This window comes from Scyliorhinus torazame, chromosome 22 (genome assembly GCF_047496885.1).
Source record: "Scyliorhinus torazame isolate Kashiwa2021f chromosome 22, sScyTor2.1, whole genome shotgun sequence".
Lineage (NCBI taxonomy): Eukaryota > Metazoa > Chordata > Chondrichthyes > Carcharhiniformes > Scyliorhinidae > Scyliorhinus > Scyliorhinus torazame.
This window is the reverse complement of record NC_092728.1, coordinates 36,878,130-36,887,952: the sequence shown is the minus strand read 5'-3', so window position 1 is coordinate 36,887,952 and position 9,823 is coordinate 36,878,130. Positions and strand designations below refer to the sequence as shown.

The following is a 9,823-nucleotide window of genomic DNA, read 5'->3' as shown; positions in this document are numbered from 1 at the left end:
AGCACTAGTGTTTTGTGCTTAAACAAAGGAGATTACAATGGGATGAGAGAACAACTAACTAAGGTAGACTGGGAGCAAAGACTTTATGGTGAAACAGTTGAGGAACAGTGGAGAACCTTCCAAGTGATTTTTCACAGTGCCCAGCAAAGGTTTATACCAACAAAAAGGAAGGACGGTAAAAAGAGGGAAAATCGACCGTGGATATCTAAGGAAATAAGGGAGAGTATCAAATTGAAGGAAAAAACATACAAAGTAGCAAAGATCAGTGGGAGACTAGAGGACTGGGAAATCTTTAGGGGGCAACAGAAAGCTACTAAAAAAGCTATAAAGAAGAGTAAGATAGATTATGAGAGTAAACTTGCTCAGAATATAAAAACAGATAGTGAAAGTTTCTACAAATACATAAAACAAAAAAGAGTGGCTAAGGTAAATATTGGTCCTTTAGAGGATGAGAAGGGAGATTTAATAATGGGAGATGAGGAAATGGCTGAGGAACTGAACAGGTTTTTTGGGTCGGTCTTCACAGTGGAAGACACAAATAACATGCCAGTGACTGATGGAAATGAGGCTATGACAGGTGAGGACCTTGAGAGGATTGATATCACCAAGGAGGTAGTGATGGGCAAGCTAATGGGGCTAAAGGTAGACAAGTCTCCTGGCCCTGATGGAATGCATCCCAGAGTGCTAAAAGAGATGGCTAGGGAAATTGCAAATGCACTCGTGATAATTTACCAAAATTCACTGGACTCTGGGGTGGTCCCGGCGGATTGGAAATTAGCAAACGTGACACCACTGTTTAAAAAAGGAGGTAGGCAGAAAGCGGGTAATTATAGGCCAGTGAGCTTAACTTCAGTAGTAGGGAAGATGCTGGAATCTATCATCAAGGAAGAAAAAGCGAGGCATCTGGATGGAAATTGTCCCATTGGACAGACGCAGCATGGGTTCATAAAGGGCAGGTCGTGCCTAACTAATTTAGTGGAATTTTTTGAGGACATTAACAGTGCGGTAGATAACGGGGAGCCAATGGATGTGGTATATCTGGATTTCCAGAAAGCCTTTGACAAGGTGCCACACAAAAGGTTGTTGCATAAGATAAAGATGCATGGCATTAAGGGGAAAGTAGGAGCATGGATAGAGGATTGGTTAATTAATAGAATGCAAAGAGTGGGGATTAATGGATATTTCTCTGGTTGGCAATCAGTAGCTAGTGGTGTCCCTCAGGGATCAGTGTTGGGCCCACAACTGTTCACAATTTACATAGATGATTTGGAGTTGGGACCAAGGGCAATGTGTCCAAGTTTGCAGACGACACTAAGATAAGTGGTAAAGCAAAAAGTGCAGAGGATGCTGGAAGTCTGCAGAGGGATTTGGACAGGCTAAGTGAATGGGCTAGGGTCTGGCAGATGGAATACAATGTTGACAAATGTGAGGTTATCCATTTTGGTAAGAATAACGGCAAAAGGGATTATTATTTAAATGATAAAAAATTAAAACATGCTGCTGTGCAGAGAGATCTGGTTGTGCTAGTGCATGAGTCGCAGAAAGTTGGTTTTCAGGTGCAACAGGTGATTAAGAAGGCAAATGGAATTTTGTCCTTCATTGCTAGAGGGGTGGAGTTTAAGACTAGGGAGGTTATGCTGCAATTGTATAAGGTGTTAGTGAGGCCACACCTGGAGTATTGTGTTCAGTTTTGGTCTCCTTACTTGAGAAAGGACGTACTGGCAATGGAGGGTGTGCAGAGGAGATTCACTAGGTTAATCCCAGAGCTGAAGGGGTTGGATTACGAGGAGAGGTTGAGTAGACTGGGACTGTACTCGTTGGAATTTAGAAGGATGAGGGGGGGATCTTATAGAAACATATAAGATTATGAAGGGAATAGATAGGATAGATGCGGGCAGGTTGTTTCCACTGGCGGGTGAAAGCAGAACTAGGGGGCATAGCCTCAAAATAAGGGGAAGTAGATTTAGGACTGAGATTAGGAGGAACTTCTTCACCCAAAGGGTTGTGAATCTATGGAATTCCTTGCCCAGTGAAGCAGTAGAGGCTCCTTCATTAAATGTTTTTAAGATAAAGATAGATAGTTTTTTGAAGAATAAAGGGATTAAGGGTTATAGTGTTCGGGCCGGAAAGTGGAGCTGAGTCCACAAAAGATCAGCCATGATCTCATTGAACGGCGGAGCAGGCTCGAGGGGCCAGATGGCCTACTCCTGCTCCTAGTTCTTATTATGTTCATCCAGCTGCAGCGCCAGTTCCCTAATGCGGTCTCAGAGGAGCTGGAGTTGGGTGCACTTCCCGCAGGTGTAGTCAGTGGGGACACCAGTGGTGTCCCTCACCACCCACATCCTACAGGAGGAGCATGCAACTACCCTAGCCTCCATCCCCTCCGATCTGAATTCCCAAAGAGATTTAAATGAAAAGAAAAAGGTTGGACACCCGTTAGCCCCTTAAAAAGATATGTATATATATACTGCTGCTGTAAAATGGAAAATGGTGATTCTGCTAAATGATGCAAAGCTTGCTGCTCCCTCAAAAAACGAAAGCAAAACAAACAACTCTTACTTTGCAGAATGTAGCTGAACTGTGAACCAACTGGAACCCTGCACGTGGATAGCACGGTCACACAATGGGTAGCACTGTTGCTTCAGAGCTCCAGGGTCCCAGGATTGATTCCCGCTTGGATCACTGTCTGTATGGAGTCTTCACGTCCTCCCCGTGTCTTTCCTTCGGGTGATCCGATTTCCTCCCACAAGTCCAGAAGGACGTGCTATTATGTAATTTGGACATTCTGAATTCTCCAACTGTGTACCCGAACAGGCGCCGGAATGGGGTTTTTCACAATAACTTCATTGCGGCGTTAATGTAAGCCTACTTGTGACAATAAAGGTTATTATTATAATTATTAGCATTAACTCCGCCCTCCGACTCAGCTCCCAGTCAACTGCACTCTCTGTAAACTCCCGGCTCCCTTCACACTCTTTGAGAAAATGTAGCAAATGAAATAAAAGAGCACCTTGCTCCCTCCTCACCTAAGTCCCTCAGTCACTATAGCACTATAATGCACTCAAATTCAGCACTCCAGTGCAAACAACGTGAGGACTGCAAGGCGATTCACTTTTATACTGTCTGACTTTAGCCTCTGAAAACTGGTTTAATCCAACTAACTAATTAACAAGCTGCAGCTGCAAGTCGAGCCTGAGTAAACTCTGTTTAAAGCTGATTTAAAACTCACATTCTTCTAACCCAAACAACAACTTTTAAGTTAATTTACTAAATAAAAGAAATACTAGACTTCAGATCAAAATGAACCCTTAATATCCCTCAGTTACCAAACTCTCAAATGCACCCAAATTCAGGACGCCAGTGCAAACAAGTCCCGAAAGTCGTTCGATTAGGTGAATTGGATATTCTGAATTCTCCCTCTGTGTACCCTAACAGGCGCCGGAATGTGGCGGCTAGGGGCTTTTCGAAGTAACCTCAGTGCAGTGTAAGCCGACTTGTGGCAATCAAGATTGTTATTATTATTGAGCGAATGAGAAAACTGGTCGCCTCATTGAGGCGGACCCGAATGCAATAACATCATTGATAATGCTCTGGGTAGTGGATTGGACACAGTTAATAAGCAAGAAGTTTCACTGGGCAAGTTGCGCAGTCAGGGGCTGCTGTCCACATGGATATAAAAAATATGGGCGAGAATAAAGATCGAGTGCCAAGCTCGGTCCAAGAATGAACCGGAGCCATCGTGCACTCGTATGTGATACATATTAAACAGTGTTACAGATGACAGGTTCTTCACCAAATTGACTCCTGCTTATTCCTAATACTCCCAGTGTTTCTTTTTACCACCAGTTTACTATGTAAATTCCAATAGAAGACTCCACAATGTTAGCTGTCTGCATCTTCTCAAACTATTTTCCACACCGAGTGTTTTCTAACATGGGATGCACCGCTGGAGAGGCCAGTGGATGAACATTCAATCCTGGCTCTCAAAGCAGAGTTGGATGATAGGGAATAATTATAGGACTCCCGCGATAGATAAAATGAGTTTTGAATTTGCTGAGACAGCAGACAAGGAGACGATTGACTTCCTTCTGTGTTTTAACCATTATCTCGTGCAGTCTTATTAGAGTCTTATTGATGGCGATGAGAGAGGCACTTAGCTGTGACCTGGTGCCATAGACTGAGTAATAGCGATGTGCTTCTGGCTGTCTGATCATTTCAGCATTATTGATAGCAATGAGAATGATTTCCATGGGAACGGTGCAGCCTTTTACTGGGAGATTCACTGATTTGTCTATGAATGGGTCTAGTTTTACGTTTCCAGTGCTGTCAGGGGGTTTGTTGTAGGGGTGACTTATCAATTGGAATGTTATTTATTCACGTCCTCCGGTTTTCAATATTTTCACTATTGGCAATACTTTCTCTCTATCTACTGTGTCCAGCTACCTCATGATTCTGAATAGGTCTATCAAATCTTCCCTCAGTTGCTCCGCTCCAAGGAGAATAGAGACAGCATTTCCAAGCTATCTCCGTGACTGAAGCGCCTTGTCCCTGGAAACATTCCTGTGATTCTTTCTAAATGCTTCACGTCCTCTGGATATAGGAGACCATTAGTCAAATTCCCTCTCCTTCTTTGCCTTGTGCTCCCCCTCCCCCCAACCCCCATCATCCATTGCGGCGAAGACTCAGCCCCGCACTTTATACACACACCGAATCAGCGTTGTTCACTCTCTTCCTTTTTGACGTATGTCCAAGCCACCAGGAGCCATTGTTCTGACGGAGCAATCAGATCTTCGAACTGGAAAAACATGGGGCGGTACAAATTGCGCGGACAGTCACATGCGCCAGGCATTGGTAGGAACTGCGAGTATAGAAGGACATTATGGTAAGAACATGTGATAGAATGTGGAGAGTCGCTGTGTTCCACAAAAACCGTCAACACGGGTTTGATTGGTGGCGCCTGATTGATGGACGAGTAGGATTGATAGTGGGCGGGTCTGATTGAGGGGGGCTTTGCTTTAACGGGGGATGGTCTTACTGTGGGGAGTGTTGATTTTGTGGGAGCCGGCCTTACAGTGGGGTCTGATCGAGGGAATTGGAATTTAGCGGGGGACGTTGGGGGCCGGTGTGTGATTCATGGAGGGGACTCTGGGAGTCTCTGTGGGCTGTTTGATTGTGGGGATTAATTAGTTGGGGTCTGATTGAGGGGGCGGGGGGGGGAGTTCATTATTGGTGATTGAGTTGGAACAGGTCACAACTATATGCAGCGCTCACTAATCTCAAATGTCTAAACGGATTTGGAGATCCTGACACAGCTGATAATCTGTGAGATCCGGGATTTCTGTTGGATTTTATTGGAATCGCCGGGCACCAGATCCAATGGGGAAGAGATCGATCAACAGATGGCTACAGGGCGGGGAATTCTCCACCCATCACCATTTTGAATATTACACGTATAACCCTCATTCCTGTGTAAATAATCAGCTTTCTCCTCTCTTCAGCGTGAGTGTCTCTCAATCCGCGTTGGTCAGGCGGGTGTGCAGATCGGTAACGCTTGCTGGGAGCTGTATTGTCTGGAGCATGACATCCAAGCGGATGGGCAGATGCCCAGTGACAAGACCATCGGAGGTGGTGACGATTGCTTCAACATCTTCTTCAGTGAGACAGGGGCGGGGAAGCACATTCCCCGTGCGGTGTTCATAGATCTGGAGCCCACCGTGATTGGTAAGAGGAGAAATTGATGATGCGTCGATCAGACAGTTTCACTAAAGACTTTGCAATATTTCCTTCAGCCTCTTGTCGCTTTTGTCAAAATCTCTGTTCCCTGTCCTCAGATGAGGTCCGGACCGGCACGTACCGACAGCTCTTTCACCCCGAGCAGCTCATCACCGGTTTCATAGAATTTACAGAGCAGAAGGAGGCCATTCGGCCCATCGAGTCTGCACCGGCTCTTGGAAAGAGCACCCTACCCAAGGTCAACACCGCCACCCTAGCCCCATAACCCAGTAACCCCTCCCAACACTAAGGGCAATTTTGGACAGTAAGGGCAATTTATCATGGCCAATCCACCTAACCCGCACATCTTTGGACTGTGGGAGGAAACCGGAGCACCCGGAGGAAACCCACGCACACACGGGGAGGATGTGTAGACTCCGCACAGACAGTGACCCAAGCCAGAATCGAACCTGGGACCCTGGAGCTGTGAAGCAATTGTGCTATCCACAAGGCTACCGTGCTGCCCCGGTTCGGAGGATGCGGCGAATAACTCCGCCCGGGGCCATTGCTCCGTGGGCAAGGAGATTGTGGATCTGGTCCTGGATCGTGTCCGGAAGGTGGTAAGTTCTCGCGTTGGTGTCCTGCATTCCTGTCTCGTGTTCCTGCTGACATTCCCTGAGAAAGGAGTTGGCAGAGACTCCATCATCCTGTGCTACTCACTGCCACAGAAATCGTGGATTGAAGACTCGCTGATGTTTCCCCGCGGGTGCCTCTCAATGCCGCCGCAGCGGCCCCTTCCCGTTTCCATATTCACCGCCCCACTCCCACTACTGTAATTCCATTCTGTCAATCAGATGTGGGTAATTCCTTGTGGACCGGAAAGAGCGAAGCACATTGCTATGGGTCTTGAGTCGCATGTAGGCCGCGAGCAGGGGAGAAGTGTACATTTACTTAAATAACGTACATGACTGAACCAGGTGGAGTTTTAATGTCAATAGATGACAGTTGTCATGGTCACCATTGAGCACCCCTGCTTCCCAATTCGAGATACTGAGTTGAAGTTCGATTCGACCAGCTTTGATGATGGGATTCGGAACAAGTTCCCCAGTTAATGAGTCTGGCTGAATGATTAACTATTCCTGTTCCATTAGCACGAGACTACCATCGCTCATTTATGTAATGAGAACTCTCATGTCTGATCATCTCCCCTGTGGTTCATCGCACGATCTAGTCTTAACTTTCATTCTCGAACGAGGCCAAGTTTAAGAGGGGTCTGAAAACAGACACTGGGATTCTGCTGTTCCTTAATCACAGAATTCATAGAATTTACATTAGGCCCATCGAGTCTGCACCGAGCTTTGTAAAGAGCACCCATGCCTCCACCCGATCCCCGTAACACTATCTCACACTATCTACTGACAGATCAGCACTCTCTCTCCTGTCCAGACGTTATATCCAATGAGATGTGGAAAGATTGATGTGCTTTGTATGTTTTTACCCACAGGCTGACCTATGCACAAGACCCCAGGGATTCCTCATCTTCCACAGTTTTGGGGGTGGCACGGGCTCGGGTTTTACGTCCCTCCTGATGGAGAGACTCTCCGTCGACTACGGCAAGAAATCCAAGCTGGAGTTTTCCGCTTACCCTGCTCCCCAGATTTCTACCGCGGTGGTTGAGCCGTACAACTCTGTGCTGGTGACCCACTGCACCCTCGAGCACTCTGACTGTGCCTTCATGGTGGACAATGAGGCCATTTACGATGTCTGTCGGCGTAACCTTGATATTGAGAGACCAACTTACACCAACCTCAACAGACTTATTGGACAGGTAGTGTCGTCCATCACGGTCTCAATCCGGTTCGACGGTGCCCTCAACTGAGTTTCAAACCAACCTGGTCCCCTATCCCCGCATTTACTCCCCTCTTGCAACCCTCGCCTCTCTTATATCGGCTGAGAAAGCTTACCACGATCAACTCTCGGTGTCGGAGATCTCCAACTCTTGCTTTGAATCTGCCAACCAGATGGTGAAGTGCGACCCCCGCCAGGGCAAGTACATGGCGTGCTGCATGCTGTACCGAGGAGGCGTGGTGCCTAAGGATGTCAGCGCCGCCATCGCAAACATCAAGACCAAGCGCTCGATCCAATTTGTTGATTGGTGTCCGACTGGCTTCAAGGTTAGTGTGTGTGTTAAAGGGCAGCACGGTAGCATTGTGGATAGCACAAATGCTTCACAGCTCCAGGGTCCCAGGTTCGATTCCGGCTTGGGTCACTGTCTGTGCGGAGTCTGCACATCCTCCCCGTGTGTGCGTGGGTTTACTCCGGGTGCTCCGGTTTCCTCCCACAGTCCAAAGATGTGCGGGTTCGGTGGATTGGCCATGCTAAATTGCCCATAGTGTCCAAAATTGCCCTTAGTGTAGGGTGGGGTTACTGGGTTATGGGGATAGGGTGGAGGTGTGGATCTTGGTTAGGGTGCTCTTTCCAAGAGCCGGTGCAGACTCGATGGGCCGAATGGCCTCCTTCTGCACTGTAAATTCTATGATAATCTATGATAATGTTCAATTCATGGAGATATGGAAAACCTGGGAAATCCTCGCCATTCAGGGATAGTAATCGAACATCCCCCCCCCCCCCCCCACACACACCCCACACACACCGTTCATGACCCATTGAGCATCTCCTGTGTTGTGTCTGGTGAAATTCTTCCACCTCTTATGAGATGTAGTCTTGATTGTTGCAGGTGAACGTTTGTTCGAAAAAGAACCATGGAATGGCGGCAGTGCAGAATAAGTTAACTCTGCCCATCGAGCCTGCACTGACACGGTGAAAGAGAACCCTGCCTAAGCCCACTCACGTGGACTATCCCTGTAACACCGTAACCCCACCAAACCTGCACATCCCGAAACACTAAAGAACAATTAGCATGGTCAATCCACCCACCTGCACATATTTCGACTGTGGCTGGAAACCGGAAAACCCAGAAGAAACCACGCAGACACGGGGGGGGGGGGGGGGATGTGCAAACTCCACAAAGTTCGTCAAACAAGGGCTGAATTGAACCCAGGCCGCTGACTTTATGCGGCAGCCGTGCGCCATATGAGGACCAACATTCCACATGCTCACAGCGTAGACGAAAATTGAAACTGTTTAGCTTCTAAATTCAGGCTCTTTATAAATTCTGTCAGGCACTGTGGCTTTGAAACTCGGTCAAGAGCTGCAAAGCTGACGTTTCGTTCAGTGAAAGACATTTCCTCTTTCATAAATGGATCTTTCATAAAAGTATCTTTCCGTGAAATAATGTGCTCCCTATTGCTGAAATTGTTGCTTAAATAACCTAATTTCTTCTCCATATAGGTTGGCATCAACTACCAGCCCCCGACAGTGGTACCAGGGGGTGATCTGGCAAAAGTACAACTCTGTATGCTGAGCAACACGACCGCCATTGCTTTCGCTTGGACCCGCCTCAACATCAAATTTGATAAGATGTACGCTAAGCGGGCCTTTGTCCACTGGTATATGGGGGAGGGGCTGGAGGAAGGGGAGTTCCAGGATGCACGTGAGGACATGGCCTCACTCGAGAAGGATTATGAAGAAGTGGGTGTTGACTCTTCCCATCTGGACAGAAAGGGGAGGACGGAGAATGATACCTATTTATTTGGAATATTCAAATGCTTCCACTAAATTTATCACGTTCCAAAATCAACTCATTAATTTAAAAACTCAATAAATTATTCGACAACCATGCAACGATTTTCTCCGTATGAAAGTTAGAAATTGAAAGTGGTTGGAATCCAGGTGTAGCAATCGCTGAAGTGAGATGATGTTAAATGCACCAGGAACGGATGCCATAATTAAATGAGCAAACGAGAGGAAAATTGCATAATGAATCTTCCTGTTCCTGACTCTTCCTCCTCTCTTCCTCCCTTTCTCCCCGCTTTATCTCCCCAATCCTTTGGAGATAACATGACCCATGTGTTCTTTTCCACAACTTCCTGCAGATTTCCAGCTGCTGGGCACAGTAGAGATTCTGAACACATGGACAAACCGTCCCATCCATCTTCCACACAAACACCCTCTCAGCCGGACCGACCCACCCCAATGATGTCACGACATT

The 9,823-nt window shown here is 47.0% G+C and overlaps 1 pseudogene; it reads left to right on the top strand.

Annotated features, from left to right (window-relative positions):
• The first annotated feature begins 4,743 nt into the window (after positions 1 to 4,743).
• Positions 4,744 to 9,390, top strand: LOC140399462 (tubulin alpha chain-like; annotated as a pseudogene).
• Positions 9,391 to 9,823: the final 433 nt, after the last annotated feature.